This window comes from Zonotrichia albicollis, chromosome 1 (genome assembly GCF_047830755.1).
Source record: "Zonotrichia albicollis isolate bZonAlb1 chromosome 1, bZonAlb1.hap1, whole genome shotgun sequence".
Lineage (NCBI taxonomy): Eukaryota > Metazoa > Chordata > Aves > Passeriformes > Passerellidae > Zonotrichia > Zonotrichia albicollis.
Window position 1 is genome coordinate 65826876 of NC_133819.1, and position 20241 is coordinate 65847116.

The 20241-nt window shown below is 42.1% G+C and overlaps 1 protein-coding gene across 21 annotated transcripts in view; it reads right to left on the bottom strand.

The window, feature by feature from the left end:
• ATXN1 (ataxin 1) overlaps positions 1-20241 on the bottom strand; it is a 367362-nt gene that overhangs the window by 178266 nt on the left and 168855 nt on the right. For 15 of the 21 annotated variants that reach the window (XM_074543189.1, XM_074543262.1, XM_074543203.1 and 12 more), the window contains one exon: positions 12154-12244. The exons of the other annotated variants lie outside the window; for them this stretch is intronic. The gene's annotated coding sequence lies outside the window, so the exon portion shown is untranslated. The remainder of the gene's footprint in view (positions 1-12153; positions 12245-20241) is intronic. 21 annotated transcript variants of the gene reach the window in all.

The window sequence follows — 20241 nt, forward strand, 5'->3', positions numbered from 1 at the left end:
AAGCACTGATTTCCTTTGCTCCACATTGTGTGCCCATGATGTACCTCAGCACCGTTAGCAGCACACCAGGGACAGCACCATGTGTACATATAACCATGGTCATGGGCTGGGAAAAGCAAAGTCTCTGAGGGTCAAGGACTCCAATGAGCAGTGCCTATCTCCTAGTCAGATGCCACATGCTGAGCAGGAGGGCCCTACATTCGTTGCTTGGAGGTATGGACTGTATTAGTTAGGCTTACAAGAGAACAAGATTCTTCTCAGAAATAATAGAAAATTTTTACTTGTGATCACCTTTAGCTCTATTTATTTACACCAGAAAGCAACAAAGCTCGGCAGCACACTGCCAGGGACACCCAGCAACAGCAAATTCACAAAATCATGACGTTTGCAAGCTAAACAGGAAGGAGAGATGGGAACTGGAGATGACATAACACACCTGCGCAGAGACAAGCTGGCCATTCCACAAGCTTGGAAAGGTAAATCTCCTGCACTTACCACAGTATGTATTTTCAAGCTAAACTGTTAGCAGCAAATGCCCCAGCCTATCCAAGGCATTGTTTAGCCCACACACCAGAAGAAATGTTGGAACATAGTCTGGTGCCTTCCACAGGAAGGAGCTACCAAGTCTAACCCTACAGATTGGGTACCAAAAGGACGTTTCTCCATCTCAGAGGGCTGAAATGGGCCTAGAGAGTCTGCTTGATCAGGTGGTGCTGCTTCAAAGGCTATGTCCATGGGCACAGGTAAATCACTTAGCCTTTGCAATAGTTTTAGGCAGCTCAGTCTAAAACAAGTGTTAGCTATTTAATACTGAAAAGTGTTTTCTACACACTAGTCTAAAAGAGACAGATGTGTGTTCTCATCTGTTGCGTGCACCCTGATGTAAAAAAGAAGTCTAACTTTGTTCCTAGAAAAGAAAATCTGGCACAGCAATCTAAACCTGCCTGGTGTTTGCTAGAAGAATATGAGGACAACTGTTTTTCTTTTAAATAAAAAGTCTCGCATTACCCTCCCTTCCTGTTCTAAAACTTCTTCCAAGAATTTTTCTCCTTCATTTCTAGGCCAATTTTTATGATATCCAAGTAGTTATCACAACAGCACTATAAAAGCACAACTTTTCAAGGTTTATTCAGGGCAAACAGACCTCAACCAGACTGCCAGTTTTGGCAGAAGTTTGGCATGACCAAGGACTCAGTACAGTAAGATACAGAACTCAGCATCAGTTAAACTGTACAGCAACCTCTGCCAATCATCTGTCCTCAGTGAAACATGCACCAGGCTCTCCTTTGAAAAAGATTCAGGGATTTCAGCACTGAAAAGGGCCAAATGCACACAAATCTGTCCACAAAGAAATCATTTGCGAAATTCCCATCAACTGAAGCAAGGAAATACCAAGCCTTCAGTAGCACTCCTCAGTCACTCTCTTTAGCCTGGAAACAATGCACTTTAAGTGGGGATTTCAAGCTTGGTGAAACAAGTTACTGATGCCCACACAGGATACACACCTTGGTCTTCAAGCTGGCTCTGAAAGTATAGGCCAAAAGCAAGTGAGGGAAACCTCAGCACAAGTGGTTTCAAGCTATGATCTCATTAGCTCAACACACAGGCTTGAAAGTGCACACAAAATTTGAAGTCAAGTTTTAGATCTGTGTGCCTATACTACATGTCAAAACACAAAGATGCCCACATTGTCCCGATGCAAAATTTCACACCAAAACATTAATAATGTGTTTAAACAGACGAAACAAAAATATTCTCCACCAAACATATCTGTGACGGCAACTTAGAGGAGCTACCATACCAGCACAGACTGGCAATCTCGCTAGCTTGAGATGCACAGTACAGAGATGCTATAAAGACAAAATGACATAGCTTAAATCTTATGTACAATTATTTTGCTTGAGGAGAAGGAAAAGGTTATGACAGAGAGAAAAGACTTGGAGGTACAGGGGGGGAAAAGGACACAACACACGAGAGAGGGACAAGACTCGGTTGTTTTTAGCTTAACACTTGCCAAGTGAAAAAGCAAACATGAGTCATAGTAAAGGTAACTCAAAGTGTGATGTGACTGCGATGGAGAGCTTGCAGACCACACTGCATGAGTCAGCAGCACAGATAAAAAGGGTGATAAGAAGCAGCAGATGGGACATGTCTTTACTAAAACAACCCTGCAGGACACAGGCCTTCTTTGCTCTAATGAAACAGTCGTGCCAAGCTGCCACACGCTGGCTCGTACGCTTGCGATCCTCTGAATCAAAGAATGCCACGCATGGTTAGGAAAGCAGCAGGCAAACAGCTGCCGACGGATCCACACGCAAAAAACAGCCCAGAAAGCAAAGCAACAGCACCGCCCCAACACTCCCACGCCCTGACGAGCGCCTGGGACACCACCCTCCAAAGCACTCAGGCACTGGGGTGGGGAGGAAGAGAGCAGGGGAAGGAAGCTGTCGCTGGGATCATGGCATTCAACCTGGCCGTCAGCCAGCTTTTCCCTTCCTGCTAGTCAGACTTGGCTTTCCTGGTGAGTGCCGAGGGCAGGCGGCTGCAGGATCCCCCCGGCCCCCCTCTGGCTCCCCTGCCAGCACCTGCAGAGCCCGGAGGCAGCTGCAGCTGGACACTCCTACGTGTCTAAAGAAGCGCAAAGGGCAGCTGGGGCTACTTGCAGAGCTACACTCCAGTGGACCTGCAGCTGAGGTGGCCTTGCTAAACTCAGGTTTAAAGCTCCATCTTTTTTTTTCAGGGCTGTGTGGCCTGTTTTGCTGCAAGAGCAGAACATTCAGCCCCATGTTCTTGGGCAGCAGAAGCCATACAGTCATATGCAAGGCCACGTTACCTGCAAAATGCAAATGCTGCCCTGGCCACATAAACAACCTGCAGTGGTGGTTCCTCACTGTCAGGATCCCTCCACTTCTGAACCTGGTCAGGAAAGATGAAGGTCCTCTGTCACAAGCTCAAATGAAGATAGAGACATAAGGCAAAGCTCAATTCCCCTTTCATCTCACTTCTTGGATAAGGTAAAATTATACCCTGCCTGTAAGGGGCAAGATGGAAAGTAAAATGCTCTATTTTTAGACACAAGATCCTGCTTCATCAGGTTCATCTAATTTCTAAGAAACAAACTTTGACAAAGGTCTGCAGCTGAAGGGGATGAAAAATGACTTGTTTAATTTTCTTTTAGTGCAGCTCATAACATGACTAGCATAAATCTAAGGAAATCTGCTTTAGCCACATAGACACACCAGCTGTTTTATTTGGGATAGTCCCTATATTTTAGCAATATATAGAGAAAGAGAGATAGAGTTTGTTTTCCCCAATCTGTCCTGCCAAAATAAGCATGTTACGCCCAAGCATTTCAATGGAGCTAGAAGGTGTGTCTATTCCCCCTGCTCCAAACATCCTTATTTATAGATTTCAAAATTTGACAGGTATGCTGAGGAAGAGCAGTTGCTGAGCCTAACACACTCTGCACAGCAACAGATCTGTTGTAACAGATTAAAGGCAGAGAGAGAGACAGGAAAGTGTTGTACTTTCCTTCTTTACACAAGTCCTTGCTTTCAAATGCAGCTTTTTTGGAGATAACGACAGCAAGGGCTTGTCTAAAATAAAGCTGGACTCAGAGCCAAGGCTCATTGCAGCCCCACAGACAGCAGAGCTTGGCTCTGCACTTTGGTCATGCACTTTTCTAACCCAAGTGTGTATATTCCAAGAAGTAGGTAGAGGAACTGCTCCCCTGCAGTCATCAGGAACATTAGTGAAGGGGGAGGGTGGTCAGCCTGCGTGAAAAACAGTAAAGTTAGTTTTCATTTCCTGTCAGTTTAAATCTTATCTTAGAGGCTTCATTAGCTGATATTTTCTGGCCTGCATGCAGTGGAACTCCTTTTGTTACTCAATCACAGAAGGTCCCCATCAGCTGCCTGCAGTTAAGTGTCAGTACTCTGGAATCCACCCTGCCCTGTCCACCATTCGCAGGCTGTAGCAGCCAGTGAATCAGTCTGCAACCACAAATTGCCATGTGGCCTTCCCCTTGTACGTCTACAAACATACTCCTGATTATAGCATCCACTAGCAAGCTGTTAAAAAAAACAAAACAAAACAAAACAAAAAAAAAAAAAAAAACCAAAAAACAAAAGAAACCCTAAGACCAAAACAACAACTAAACAAACACAAAGAACCCCAAAAGATAAATGCACAGGATTCATGGAAGCTGATACAAAATTTTTCCCCCAGACTAATCTTTCCATTATCCTTGAAGGGTTTTGGCCATGCAGAAACACCCTCATGCTCATTTTACTACTGGGTTTCACACTTACTGATTCTCCTTGAACTCATGATGCAAGTGCCTCTATTTCTTCTGCAGATGATTCCTGAAATTGCTGTGCAATTTGCATGTGGACATACAGTGTCAACTGACCTGAACACAATTAGTGACAAACTGTGATCAGAGCTCAGATGCAGACTCACTGAGGACTCCCTTGACCTCAGCCTGGAGACAGTGCTGCACTTACATAAATCCCACACAGGGCTCTCAGGCCACCAGCACAGAAACTGCTTAACAGTGACAAAGGGATGACAAACCATGACTGATAGTTCTGCAAAAAGGTTCCTCATCTCCCAGCCACAGCCCCTGTCAATACAGACACTTCTGAGCATCACCTTTCAAAAGGACCAATCAGATGCACTCATCCCTCTAAGCTGAGCTCCAAGACACAGTTAGGCAAGGGTGGCACCCTGCATCAGAGGCAGCTGAGGATGGGCATCAAGCTAGGAGAGGAGAAAGGAGAGGTACAAGTGAGGGAGCACAAAGCTTATGATGCTAAGAGTTAACCAGCACTGTACATGGAAGGAGCAGCAACTTCTTCCCATGCCTGAACTCTGACAAGGAGCAATGCTGGGAAGACTGTGCAGCCAAAGTCATGGCCAAGTGAGATGGAAGAGGGGCAATCACCCAATACTCCACTCATGCCCATCTCTGAAGATTTATCTCAGCACCACATCATTGATTCCTTCCCCAGTTTCCAAGAACTGGCTTTTCTATATACATTAGAAAAAGAAAATTAGTTTTTCCAGTATCTTTCTTTCCAGCTCATGTTTGCAAAGCTCTCCAAGAAAAAAACTGCAAGACTCCACAAGTGATCGGTGTTATCACATTTGATCCTTGAGCTTGCTGCCACCCATGGGACCAACAGCCATCACTGCCTTTTCCTGGAAGAGATTATGTAGTGTATCAGAAAACAAAATTACTAGCTTTATTCCTAAAATCTCTCAACAGTCTTCAGTCTCAGTTCCTCATTTACAGCTGGATGAATCCGAAAGAGAGAGTCACTTTTGCAAGATCCAAGAATGTGACTGGGAACACAACAGCAAAACCTCAAGCTCTGTTCCTCTCCTAAGTCTGCTACACAACCCTCTTCTCCCCCTCTGGGCACAGTGGAGACGGGTCACCACCTTCTGCATACAGGTTAATTAATGTATATAAGTGATTTCTTTCTCATGCACTTATGTATGTAAATTAAGACATATTCTAAACTAGTTTATGACAATGTATATTACATTCAAATGTGGCATCTGTTGAAACTGTTCAAATTCAGAGTTGTTGTTTGATCAACATTTAGAAAAGGTTGTTTCCTGCTGAAGTCACAAAGAAAATCAAACCTCAAGACTGCTACCAGTTAATGACTGCACTTCTTAAACCAGGCCTGCCAGACAGCTTGCTGCAGGAGAGTCTTCTGCCAGCCCAAAGAGGCTTTCTGTCATGTCAGTGCATTTAGCAAGCTGAGTTATATAGCTGGTTCAAACAAAAGAAAGAAACTAAAAAGTTGTGGATGGAAGGAAATAGGAGTTAAAATAATTTCTTAACAGAAGTGATATGCAAGAGTTCAAGATGATTCCCAAAATTCTTATCTAAGATACTGTGACCAAAAAAAAAATAATAACTAGAAATAACAGTTCCTTTTAAAAATGACTTAATTTTAACACAAAACAAGCTGATTTTTTTTCCTCTTCTCCCCTCCTATTTTTCAGCTCCTATTTTAGGGAAGCATTTAGTTGCATGACAGAAATGTTTCAGAATCTCCTTTTTGGGCATTTTTGCTGAACGTTTATTTTAATGTGAATATAGCCTGATACAAGTCACATGAAAAAATCTAATCTAGTCAACAGTGAACAGAAAGAACACCACTGATTTAAAAAAAAATAGAAAAATTAAAGGCTCACAGAAATATATGTTGGAGCAGATTAGTGGTAGAACATCTGTAGAAATACAATGTAGTACAAGTTTAAAAAAAGATATATGAAATTATTTCAAGTACTGAATGCATTCTCTTCTTTAAGGACTATAACTAAAAAGAGTAAATGCAAAGCAAGATTTAGAAGCTGGTGATTTCTGTAAAGTTCTCCTGATTGCTGATTTTAGTCACAATTTAAATCAGCAGTTTACATCCCCTGAAGAAACTCCACAGGAAGAGCAGTGCTGATTTATTTCTTATGCGATGGGACGCTCAGGATCATGAGGAACATTAGTTTTCTGATGCAAAGCAGATACACTGGGACAGAGAAATGTGCACACTGCTATTCCATATTTAAAAAGGCAAGAGACTAAAATATATGCACATATGTGCACGTGTGAATACGTGTCCTCATTTTGTTATCACACTCGATCAGGACGCAGACCTGCATAGCAGCAGACTAGGAAGAGGAAGCTCTTGCAAAGAGGTAATGAGCAGCATTCTTGGGTGCTCAGGGCAACTTTCCCAGGTGCAGGAGCACCAGGAGTGGCTCAGCAGCAGGTGCCTTGGTGTAGGCACAGCACTGTGAGGCCAGAGCTGCAGGGCCAGGGACAGGAACACACGGTGATGTCTGACTGCCCAGGGTCAGTGTGGATACTGCCAGGATTACGATAAACCTTGCTAAATCTATGCCAGGCACATGGTGACTCTGCACCGTCCTCTGCCACTGCTCCTAGGCCCAGGATGAGGGTGACAGAACATCCTTCAGGATTGTCACACCAGAGGCTGCACTGAGCAGGACACAAGGAGCCTGGCTGCCCTCGCATGGAGGCAAACTGGCCCTCCCAACTCAGGAAACTCTCCTAAGAGTGTCCTGTAGCAACTCCATCGCCCAGCTCGTTCTCATGCATCATAGCAACACATGCGACCTCCTCTTCCCTGTCATGCATTCCCTGTGTTTCAAAAAGAAAAGTACATTTTGGTCCTATAGCAGAAATGGAGTTGAAAGACTGTAGGGGACCTGCAGGAACTTTCAAAGTCATAGAAGGGATCCTCCAGTGAAGAAAAAAGGGAGGAAAGTATTCATAGGGACACCACAAGGTATTTCTCAAGGCACTTAATGTAACAAGACAATGGAGAGTAACTCATGTATAGATAGCAATGAGGTAACTAAAGCTTAGTTCTTCTCAGCCTGCTCCCTACTCCACATAAAAGAAGCATAAAAGTGCACAGACATCAAGATTGAAAACACAACATCTTGCTCCAGTTCAGCTCCTGTGCCTCATAAAGTACTGCTGGCTTTACCATGGCCGTGCTATGTACAATCAATAACAGGTACTGATAGTGTTTGCACAATACTTCAATAAGCAAAGTCAACTAACATTGCTTCCTCTATTTCTGTGTAGAGTAAGATATTTACAGGAACAGCCTTTTGAAATGCTCCAGTAAAATTAGCTTGCTCAGATTTTTTTTTAAACTAGAACAGAGAGCAGAAGGGTATCATCATCATCACTGAGTTTTGTGCATAAATCAGCTGTCTATTTGCCACTGGTATGTTGCAATAATGAATTGTCACTATCTCTTCAGTTACTTGCTGGGTTATTAGATTACCTAATTACCTAAGTTCACAGAATAAAATAAATAAATAAGATTTCTTCATTATTTCCTGGGAAACGACCTTCAGAAGCATGTATTCCACCTCCTTTCCCAAAGCAATACCCAAAATATTCCTGTAGGAGGTTTGTCTGTTTTATAAAAACCTCCAGTGATGATGCTTCCACTGCCTCCTCAAAGGCAAATAACTGCAGGACCAAAATATCCTTATAATTTCAAAGCTTTCTTAAATGTTTACCTAAGTCTTGTCACCTTCATATTGAGCCCCTTTCTTTTAGCCCTAGCCCCAAGCAGTCAGGCCGTACAGTTTATTCCCCTCCTCCCTGCAGGAACCTTGCACATACTTGAACACTACTATCATGTCTGTTACTGGCCTTGTCCCCTGTAGACTAAACAATCCCTATTCTTTCATCTTCTTTCCCAGGTCATGTTTTCCAAATCTTTCATCATGTTTCCTGCCTTCTTCCTGGACACCACCCAGCTGGCTCTTGACTGCATTGTACCCCAAACTAGATGTTAAGCCATTTCAAACACTGAAAGGAGTGGAGGAGTTATTTCATGCCTTTTCTTTACACACCCTAAAACAGTGCTTTCCTTTCCTGAGGAACATGGATGGGGAACCCTTGTTCTTTGTATGACTGTATGACACCTACAGTCTCAGGTCTGCAACCCTCCTCAGATGCGCTGTCCTGTGCACATGGACCAGGCCTGGGAGGATCTGAGCTGGGACATTTCTCTACAGGCTTGGTCACCAGCTCCAGGGTCAGAAACAAAGCAGGCAGGGGATCAAAAGAAAAGCTGCCCACTCAGCAGAGCACTGGCAGCCCAGGTGCCAGGGAGAGAAGGACATGACACAGGTTTTCTCTGCTGGTCTGGGAACCAGCTGTGATTTTTTTACCACCCTACTCAACCAAACCAGGCCAAACAATTACTCCAACACAGCCCAACACCAGCTCACAGACCACCTTCCGAAGAACCACTACTGAGTCAGCCCCATCCTGTCTCATGCAACAGGATATTTCTATCTCTCTACAGCACTTCTATGTTTGTATCCTGGCTATTTTTCAGGGTTTTTTCCCAGACTATTTCTCCTATTAGCTAGGGCAGCTCAAAACTCTAATCCTGCCTTCCAAGGAGCCTGCAGCCCCCTTCACACTTTTTATCCTATGTAAAATTACCAACTGCTCTCTTTGCTCCATCAATCATTTCAATAATGAAAACAGTGAATATTTTATTACCAAAGCCAGGACAGACCCCTGGGGAATCTCACTCACTCCACTCTTACAGTTTAACAGCAAACCATGAATAACTACTTTGACTAATGCCTGGTGAAATGCTGTGCACCCACATTACAGACCAGCTAACTAGACTTCCAGCCTGCCTCAAAGAAAGCTGTGTTAGAAAGCAGCCAGAGCCCCCCATTAAAGAGGGAGTAATTTCAGTCAGACAGAGGGGTCCAATTACACTGTCATAGGCACTGTTGGAAAGTCTTTGCTAAATACTGCCATAAAAATGTAATGCATGCTGATAGGAGAAAAACGAGGGTTGATAACCAAGCTTAGGATGACAGGAAGAACTTCAGCAGAACTGAGACAGCAGGAGCTTCACTTTGCTTCCAGCAAGAGAGAGACTTGGAAGAAGCAAACTGAAACATAATATAAAAGTTACAGGAATTTTGTGCCTTCCATCAACTGCTGCCGACTTAGCAGTTAAAGAAGATACTATCACACAGGTGTGGTTTTCTTTGGCTTATTTTAGTAAAACCAAAATGTTTTCTTAGCTCTTCCAGATGGTTTTCTAAAGTGCATTCTTTACTTCTCCTTAACAGCTTATTCTGCTCAAGGATCACAAACAGACCTGACAGATAGCAAAGACCATGGTTCCCAAAACCCTGATAAATGCTTTTAATCATCCACTGAAAACATCCCCATCTCCATGCCACCACTAAGAGAAGCAAGTGGCAGTGGTTGGTGCCTGTAACAGGGAGAAAGGGTAAGTTCCATGGAAAGTGAAAGGTGAGGCAGCTTTCCAACACTGGCTCCCTCTGCTTGCCAAAATAGCAATGCCCTGCCCACGCCTCACTCCTACTTGTGTGGAAGATGCACTCGCTTCCCAGGAGAGTTTACTCTCGCAATGCAGATGTGCTTCACTGAGGCAATCGTGCTCTGTTGCGTAACAGAAGGCAGAATTAAACAGTGTGTGCTGCTCGGTGCCTTTTTCAAATGTACACCACGAGTTACTGTGGAGTTCAGTGGTGGTGCCAAGAGTGTTAACACAATGATTTTAGCAGGGAAGAATACATCATATCCTCCCAACTCCCACAGCTTACTCGCGTCGTAATTTTGCAAAATCCTTTTGAACTTGTCCGTAAAATTCAAAGTCACACATCTGTGTGACACATCTGTGTGACTTTTGTTTGCTCTTTGGTGACTGGGGGTATCGTCACCTTGAGACCTAACACACCTGCACCAGTGGCAGGCACAGGGCAGCTCTGGGAAGAACCTGGCAGGTGACTGCACCGAGGTGCTGAAAGCTGAACCCTTCACCCCATGTCCTACAAAAGAGGGATTAAAAAAAATTATTTATCTGTCACAAGCAGAATCCAGAAGCAATAATTTCCAGTCCCCCCTGTGAACAAGGAAGAACAACACTGCAGATGCTTCCATACTTTGAATAAGACTATGCAAACATTTTGATTCTTCTCTGTTTCTAGGAGTTGCACAATGCCATTCCTCTTCAGAGGAATACAGGTCTTTTCTAAAATATATTATGCATAACCTAGTTTTCCACAGTAGAAAACTCACCAAGGGAATACTATTTGCTCATACCAGAAATGTATCCCAAAATTACAGTAATTTATAGCCTCATTTTCATTGACAAAAGAAATAATACCATTCTCTTCTGACAAATATCAGTACACTGAAAAAGTAATGAATAAACGTCTATAAACAGGTATCAAATAAAACAACTGTCAATCACTGCAACAAAACTTTAATTAAATCATATGGTAAGCAAAAAAAAGAAGTAAAAACAAGTCATATAATCTGAAATCAAAATAAAAATCTGTCTGTCATGCCAAAGCACAATTCAGAGCAGTAAAATACCATAACCTGTTAAGTAATCAGTCATCTAATTGTTAATTGTAAAGTTCCGAGTTTACAAAGCAAAGACAAACATCCAGATTCAGCAAAGTACTTTGGCATGTGCCAAAGTACATCTGTATTTTAGAAACATATTTTATGTGACTGAGTTTAAAACTCTGACACTCTTCATATACACCTCTACTGTGATTTTTTTTTAAGCGACAGAAAGTGATCTGCACTGTTCACATTTTAGTATTACAAATCAATCCAGCATTCAGCCTCAGCTGAATACATATTTCTGGAGACACATCAGAAAGAAACCTGAGGATTAGCCCTAACACAAAAGGATGAGGGAGTTGCATGCTGTCATCCTGCCAATTTTCCAGAACAGAAGAGTTAGCAAATGAGGCATAAAGCGATGTGAACAAAGAAACTCATACCTGCAAAAAAATGCAGAAGTATCAGGTATGCAAGAAAATGATAGTAAGTAGTATCAGGCCAAATCACAGGAACTGCTGACCAGCTGAAATTCCTTCTGACCTCTGCTGGAAATACTTAGCACCCTTAAGGCTAGCTAAACTTATAAGCCATCCTAAACTGATGCTACAAATTAAATTTGAATATTCAGCACTACACTTTTTTACATCTCTGACCTTCTATTGGAATCAATGTAAGGCAGCAGCACTAACTGAACCTCTAGTTACATTAAAGAACATCTCCCTATCTGTTACTGTAAAATTAATACAGTCTTCTCTCTTTTATTTCTTATAGTGTTAGTGGTAGCAACATCAAATATACCTATGCTATTGCTGTAGGGGAAAACCCAAAAAGTTCCCATTTTGGTCTCTGAAAAACCTCCCATTACTACAGTTGGATGCACAAAGAAAAGGTGGGGCACTGTGGGGCAAGTGCCAAAGAAAAAGACGCACACTCAATAGGGCACATCGAGTGTGAGCAGGAAAGCAGCGACCAGCCCCAGCTGGGGCAGAGGGACTGTCACCTTGTGGCAGGGACTGAGTCAGCTGCACACTTCTATATCTGCCAAAGTGGGCTGACAGGTTTCATTTGGCAAAGACTACTTCTGGGGGAGGGGGAAAGCCAAGGTAGGGATGAGGAGTTTCACTGCCTGGGGACAGCTTCTAAGTGACTACAATTATTCTGATACATAGGATTTAAAAAATTAAAAGAAGATAAATTAATTAATTAACTGAAGAATAAAAGGTTTAACTTACGGAATAAGACACCACTTTAAGAGGTTTCCCCACTTTCCCTGCTGTAAAGCACTTCAGAAAAATTCAGCTACTGCTTCTCGTGACCTTTTCACTGAAAGAGAGCAGAGTAAAAACAGGAAAGAGCTAAAATGATATGCATTAAAGATGCTTCATGTTAGGAAAGTCTTTTGAGTCAATGTTGCAAATTCACTCTGTGTCAGATTTGCCAATATACTGCTTGCCAAAGGCTATCTATTGAGAGCAGCAGCAGTCAAAGCAGGAGTGCTGCTCTCAGTTGTTGCAGCAACACCGTACACACCGTACGATGTAGCTATGTAGCATTTGCATCTGCCGCTGGTTTTCCACACCCAAAAGTTCACTTCATGTCTTTTGATTAATTTATAACATCCTGAGCCTCCAGGCAGATTTGCTCTGCTGATTTCCCTTTTCTTAACAATAATACAAATAAACATGGAAATAAATCTATTGTCTGAGGAACCCTTCCATTAATTCTGTTCTTTGATGGTTTGGTTGATTTACTATGGTGAGGAATCAAGAGTGAAGTGGATCGTAGCTTAATACTGAGTGTGGGTAATCTTCCCTTTGCATAATGCTGGTACACTATGGCCCAAATACCAGAGATTTATTTGATGTGTACATGCTTTCAAGCATTAGTAAACAAGTTGCAGCCCATTATAAAAGAAGAGCAGATCCAAACAGTTGTGAAGCTCTTTATGTACTAGATTGGCATTGGCAGTGCAATATACTTACATCTGCATGTGTACTAGCTTTAAACTTCTGGGCACTATTTCATGACAAAACATAATTTTTCAAACTGTAACTAAAAATATGGCTGAGATCACTTCCCATGACCTGATGCACTGTTGTTGGAATCACAACAAAAGTAAGCAAGAGGCACAGTTTTCTTTTTCTCTTTTTCCTTATAATTGATTTTATTCCTTGTAACATAACCAAAATGAGGAAGAACTTCTACTAGAGCCTCAAAAATGTACAGACAAATTCATTCCCATGAAAAAACACAAAGCATCTCTCACTTCTCATTTCTTATTCTTCCATTACTTTGAAGAAGATGTTATAGAACACACAGAAGTGCTCTATGAAACATCACTGAATTTCTTACTTTACTAGACCTATCAAATAAATTACAATCCTACATTCTATAACTAAAACATTCTTCTTGTTGTTCATGTACAAATAAAAACAAATTTCTTTCTTTAGAGGCTGGTCTTAAGAGCAAAGCGTTAACTTAAAAATTAATTTCAATAATGAAGTTTCAAGCAATGGTACAGTGGAAGAACTTGGAGTGCAAAGAAGTTATTTGCAGGTGGCAATGCCTCCTGGATAAAAGACCCACTCTAGGTCTACATTATTTTAACATACACAGGCAAAACTCACCCAAGCTGTAATGTTAGGTATCAATAAGTCATTCTCACAATATGGTGCGTTTTTCCTACCTAGGAGAAGAATCATGATCCCATTCTCAGGCACCAGCTTTACAGTATGGTACCTAATTCCTTGCACTCTCACATACATAACGTGATTTTCAGCAAATCTCCCAGTTTATACTGACCCCCCACACAGGCTACAACTGTACACCAGCTGTCACTGGCCTAGATTTTATCCTGTCCTGAGCTGAACACTGACTTGGGATGACTCAGAAACAGTTGCCTCTGTTTTTTCCCCTGCTTAATAAATAAAGAAGCCACAACAGAGACAGAGAGAAATTCAGAGCTGGAGGCAGGAAGGACTGTTCAGACAGCAGTTGCAAAATCTCATCTGCAGAGGTGTAGAAAAGGTACACTCGTGGAGCAAGGTCTTCAGATAAAGCCTCAAATCTTGGTAGCAACTATCAAATGGACACAAAAGCATATGCCTACAAAGGAGGTGCTGTGAGAACAAACACATCAGTGACTGAGAGACGCCAGGATACCACAAAAAAGTAACACAGTAAGAAGAGAGGATGCCAATGTCTCAGATAAGCAGTTATGGCCATGTTTACTTAAACTGTTCTGCTGAGCTGTTCCCATTTCAGGCAGAAAACTTTGATTTAAGGAAGAGACTTGCAGTTCTGTCTTCATATTTTTTTCCCTTCAAAGCATGAAAGAACTTCCTTTTTCAAAACCAATTTAACAAAGTTTACATCCAAACCCTCTCAGTCCCAAAAATGTCAGATCTGAGCTCTATTAAAAGCAGCAGTTAGTGCAGCCAAACGCTCCACAGTACATTTAATAGACTATAATATTTCTAATGCCTTACTGCCTGAAGTCTATGATCTGGAAAACCAGCCAAGCACACCCACCCAAGAGCAATGACTGCTACAAGGAGAACTCTTATCTCCCTGTGGTCCTCTATCACCACTGGCATGAGCAGAGCAGGGACTCTCCAGCTGCAGACAGTGAGCGTACAGACCACCTCTCTGGCAAGAGGAAGCCTGAAGGAAGCAGACAAATTCGAAATGAAAATTGTGCCAAGCATGTAAGCATAGAGCTACTGTTTCAAACTTCAGGTCCTGCAGTCTTATGGATGTATTTTATTACTAGATTTTATTGGACCCTTCTTCTCCTAGCCTACTGCTTCCCTCATATCACTTACAGTTCCTCCCATCCGTTTTTGCCTCACATCCTTCAGGCTGGAAGATTGCCCAGATCAGCTTCCCTAGTTCAGCCACTAACTCCCTTGACACCAGTGGGGACCAGAGTAGGCATCTGCCCCCAGCTCAGGTATGAGCACCCTGCACACCCAGCAGTACTTTCCCCTCGCTGGCCTAAAGGATGATTGGTACAAGCATTTTGATGCAGATTTCACAGTTGCCAGTTGTGACACTGGAAAATGCAGTTCATGTAGTCTCCTGACAATTCACCACGTCGCCTGTTCTTCCATATAAGGCATACACGTAGGAAAGTAAAATAGCTTTTCTAATAGGTTATGCAAAGACAAGCGCCTTCCTGGTACCTATTACAGCTGACTGGGAGCTAGAATGATACTAATTACACTGTTCAGCTGAACTCCAGCAAGGTGCCATGAGTCCCAGCAGGAAGAGCTCTACCCCCCCATCAAGCCCCTCCCTGCAACCACGTGTGGGCAGGGCCCATGCCAGGGGTTCCCAACCTGGCATGGCCTGCTGCTCCTCCTCTGTCACCAATGGCACACGGCAGGAGCAAGGCTGTCGCCGTCAGAGCAAGAATTTACTCCTGAATCAGTTTTCCTAAGCGTCAAACCTGCTGCTGAGGAGCATTTTCCACTCCTGCCAGTCTGACTGCTCAAGATGAAGCAAAGGTTTGGGTGACTGCAGCTCATTCCATGTTATCACACCAGTGGGTTGATGTGGATTCGCAGTGAAGCATGAGAGGCAGCACATTCAGATATGAGCCAGGCTGAAATTTTAGGAATGGTGTCTCTTGTTTCAGGCCCACACCATTTCACCTACCAGGGGTGCAGTGGAATTTTTAAAGAACAGTCAGAAATAGTGCAAGAAAAGGGGAAAACATTATTATTTGCCTATATCTAAATAATTAAATGAGGCATTTTTCACTTCCATGTTTCAGTATCTCAAAAACAGGAAGGGGAGTGTTATCATTGACTACAAGGTATGAGAAATGAATGGATTCTGACAACAGTAACACTTTATTCCCTTTCATAAGAGAAACAAGCAGAAAACATTTTACTCCAGAGGATGAGTTCTCCAGAAAGCTTTCAAATTGTCTGAAAACAGCCATAACTATAACACTGCTCACAGAATGTTTGCTAACTTTATCAAATATGCTCTCTGTTAAACATGAATTTCTATATAGATTCACTTAGCTATCCTATTATATTTTCAAAGTCACCTCATTTAACTACTTTATTAGATCAATAAAGAATTTTGGATAGCGACAACTGCACATGTAGTTAAACAGAAAGACAGAAGTGCTACTTGACTGAATATGGACAGGGGAAAAACCAGGGAAAGTTACATTAAAATGAAACAGTATAACTAGAATTCTAAAAAACAATTGGCATCCAAAAAAAAAAAACTTTTATGACCTCTCTTCACCTGCAGAAAGGCCAAGCAAGCTTTCAATCTTCTCCCACTTGCAAGGTTTTCCCGATAAAAGCAAAGCCTACCATAGAACAACTGCACCAGCTGACAGCCGTCTTTGCTTTCCTGAGTCCCTGCTCTTCAGAGGCAGGCTCCAAGCCAACAGGTTCACAGACCACAGTCACTGGTCACTGCTGCCACCACAGAGTACAAACTAAAACCCACCATTATGCTGCAAACAAACACTGCCACTCACAACCTCCAGCAAGGGCTGCAGCAGCCCGTAGGAATATTCCCGCCTTTATGCACATGCAGTGCAACACTTGTATCCAGTTATCCCTGAGGGGCAACATTCCAAAAGGATAGAAAAATTTAGGTAATAGACATTATGCAACAATTGAGTTGTATTTAAACAAACTCCAGACTTAGCAATTAGTTGCCTTATTTTATAGATCTCCTGAAAGTGTGCAGAAGGTGAGCAGGTTCACAGGCAGCCACCACATTCCTCATTCTTCTTCTGATCCCATACCTCAGCTGCAGCACTGGCATGGAGCACCCACAAGCAGATGTTCTCAGCAGCACAGAGCAGCAGGAAAAAAACCCATGAGGAGCAGCTGCTGCAGGGGCAAGCTGAAAAATTAAAATCTGGTTACCTGCATGCAGGCAGCTCCCCATCTCTGAACAGCACACAGGCAGCTGAGGCCCCAGCTTTCACAGTTTGAGCTGAAAGAGCCCCAGCATTCCCATGATCCACTCCTGGAGGTTCCAAAATGTCCCCCCAAGAAGGACATCTCCCAGGTTTGAACCCCCTACTCCCAAGGGTTCACATGTTACTACACAGTTCTGACCAGAGGCATGAGCAATTATCTCTCCTCAGCCAAGTGACACCAGGAGAAATGATCTCTGGATTGAACTACATAATGCTCTCTGGTCCTGCCCGTGTCTCTTCCTAGCTCTTCCTCAATTTTTCCAAAAGGCAGGGTAATGAACAGCATTGAGGTACACAGGCTTTGGTACTTCACACATATTAATCAAAAGGACAGCAAAAATGGTAAAAAAAAATTCTGGGTCACAGTCCTGACTATGAGATTTTAAAATCACTAGCTATAAAATTCATACTCCAAATGGCTAAAGATTCGGCTTTGAAAACAAGTATTTAATAATAATTTAAAAGAGGAAGGTTGTGGACAGTTATACTTCAGGGTATTTCCTGAAATGACAAGTATTTTCACATGCAAATTCACAAATTCTGCAGCATACTGAGTTTGAATATCTACTGTACATCCTGGCAATATACCATATTGCTAGCAAATGCTACAGCACAAAATGTTTTTTTTAAGACTACCTATATCCTCAGTTACACATTAGAATGCAGTTTACACAACAGTACAAAAAGCATGTTATACATGGCATGTTTTGGAGTAGTTACCATATGCTCTGTCAATACCCTGTGCATTAATAGGGCCCCCATGCACTATAACACGTTGGTCACTCACAGCTCCTTGGAAGATTATTCATTCACCATAACAATTAGTTGATGCTTAGGCTTATGTCACAATTTTTCAGTCACATTTTTATGTTGGTGAGCTCAAATATACAGTTGTTGGGGTTCCGTTTTGGTTTTTTTTTATTGTTCCTATTTCTTTAAAGGTATGATCCTAATTTCATTAATTTGCACTAATATCAAGGAAGCAGGTTCAGACACTAAATCAGAAGATAAATGTTGTCTTAATGATTTACTTCTATGTTCCTTTGAGCAACTATACTATAATTATTTTTTTTAAAGTTAGTTTAACCTATTATCGTACCACTGGCAGTAGTAGTTTGGGAAACAGTGAAAGAAATAGAGCAAATACAGGATGTAAAAAAAGTAATTTGTTTCAGTATGATTACTCCCATTTTGGGCTGTGTTTCTGGGCAGTTAAAATTAAGACACTTTTCTAAATTTTGGCATAGGGAACTGGCAGTAAAATCGATCCATATAATCATCTGCAGCAGCAACCCATATTGTAACAGGCCAAAGTCTCAGAAGTATTTTATTTTCTTGGTTTCTATTTGGAACAGAGGTCTGAATAGTCAGGTGAATAGCTGGCCACAGAATAAAACGTCATTTACTAGTTACAGCCTTACCTAAGGTATAGGAGGTTCACCTTCCACTCTGTAGCTCTAGAGGCTGCCATACAATCACCAGCGTTTGTGCCTGAGCAAAATGACTTCAAAATAACACACTGGAATGCTTCCAAGATAACATTTTCCATTCCCTCTGTACATGCTGTGAATCACCTTACAACTGCACAGCCCTGGAGAGTAAGATCTCCAATGCATTACTGTCTTAGTCCAGGTCTCCTTTGTGAAAATGAGATTGTGCCTAACGAGTTTAATAACTCACAGGGCACGCTGAAATGCCATTGGCATCACCAAGGGGTCAGGAGTCTGCCTGCTTTGTACATGGCAGCAGGGGATTTGCATTTCTTAATACAAGTGCTGCTGTTACACCCTTTTTACAGGAACACCAGCAACTGCCAGGGATCTGTGATTCCCCAACAGGCAACAGCCCCCTGCAGAAGGTACCTCAGAGGGGTTGTTCCCATGTGGGTTACCCACACTGAGACACAAAGGCTTTGCCATCATTCCAGTGAAATGCCCAACATTTCCTTCTGCCTACAGTGGCAATACACAGCTAAAGGGACCTGCTTACGCTTGGCAAAGCAGAGTGATGCCACTTCCACATAAATATGTTGCAGCACCTACAACTACAATTATATAAATATTTCAGAAGGTAAAATGTACTTTGCTTTGGGTTGGATGGGTTTTAAATACATACCTGTCTTTTTAATTTGTCTGGTAAGCAGTTTGTGCAGAAAGAAGCACTATACAGTGCAAAAGTATGCTAAAAATTCCTTTTGCATTCTAAAGATAAAAATTACCATTAATCACATCTGAAAATGAGAGAGCCTGAAAGCACAAGATATATTTTTGAAGGGAAAAAGTGGTCACAGCTACCAAAACATTTTCAGAAGGGAAGCTGACAAACTTTTCCTTCCTGACCCAAAAATTAAAACGCCTTTAACTAGTTTGCATATAGCTAAACAGCTAAAATCAAACTGGTGCAACCTATACTACCCATACAAAGTGAAAAAGGTATCCTACATACTCCACTTACAAGGAATTTTGGAAAGCAATGTACCTATCAGTACTACAACCAGCTAAGTGACTTATCAAATCATCTCTATGACAACAACTGCCAAAAGCCACTAAGAGATTTATCAAGTGGGGCACATCCACACCAGCACTGCACTGCAGAGAGCAACAGAACAGAAACATTCCTGCTCCTTCCATGGGCTTGGCTTGCGCGGGCCTCCTCTGCTTGCAATCATCAACTTTTCACCAGTCTACATCTTCATTTTGTATCCTCTTTGAGAGACATTGTAAACAGAAAGAGGACACAGTGCTTGGGCACCATTATGTAGGTGGGCTGAAACTTACTCATACCTGAAGGGCTGTGTTCTCCTGGTCTCACCACACATAGCTACATAAATCAAACAAGCCATAACAAATTTATACTAAGGGATTGTGCACACACTCATGTGCACACAGATGTGGGAGAGCAATCTTGCCTGTTTAGGAAAAAGGGACTGTCAGCACTATTTTATGTTTAGAAAAGAAAAGCCTCTCTTTAATAAAGTAACCTGTTGCCAAATCTCAACTCTACAGAGGATAACTTACAGTGCATCTCAAGCAAGTTTGAGACTGGTCACCAAAGAGTATACATGCCCATGTGTCTTTTCTTGAGCCCACATCCACTCATGTATTTGTACAAGTGAACCTAAAACACTTCATAGCCCTGGACTCTTAACCTTATTTCAAATAGCCTTCATCAAACTGCAAGTGGGGGAGGAAGGGGGAAGACAGAAATGGCAAAGACATCTCTTTGCTTCCAACTTTCCCTGCAGAGATATTACCAAACAGGATATAAAATGTCTAATCTTGAAAGGTAATTTTGTCACAGTTTTCACAAGGCCTTTTTTTCAATGTATATGAAGGGCTTTATAATTTTTGTGTCTTTATCT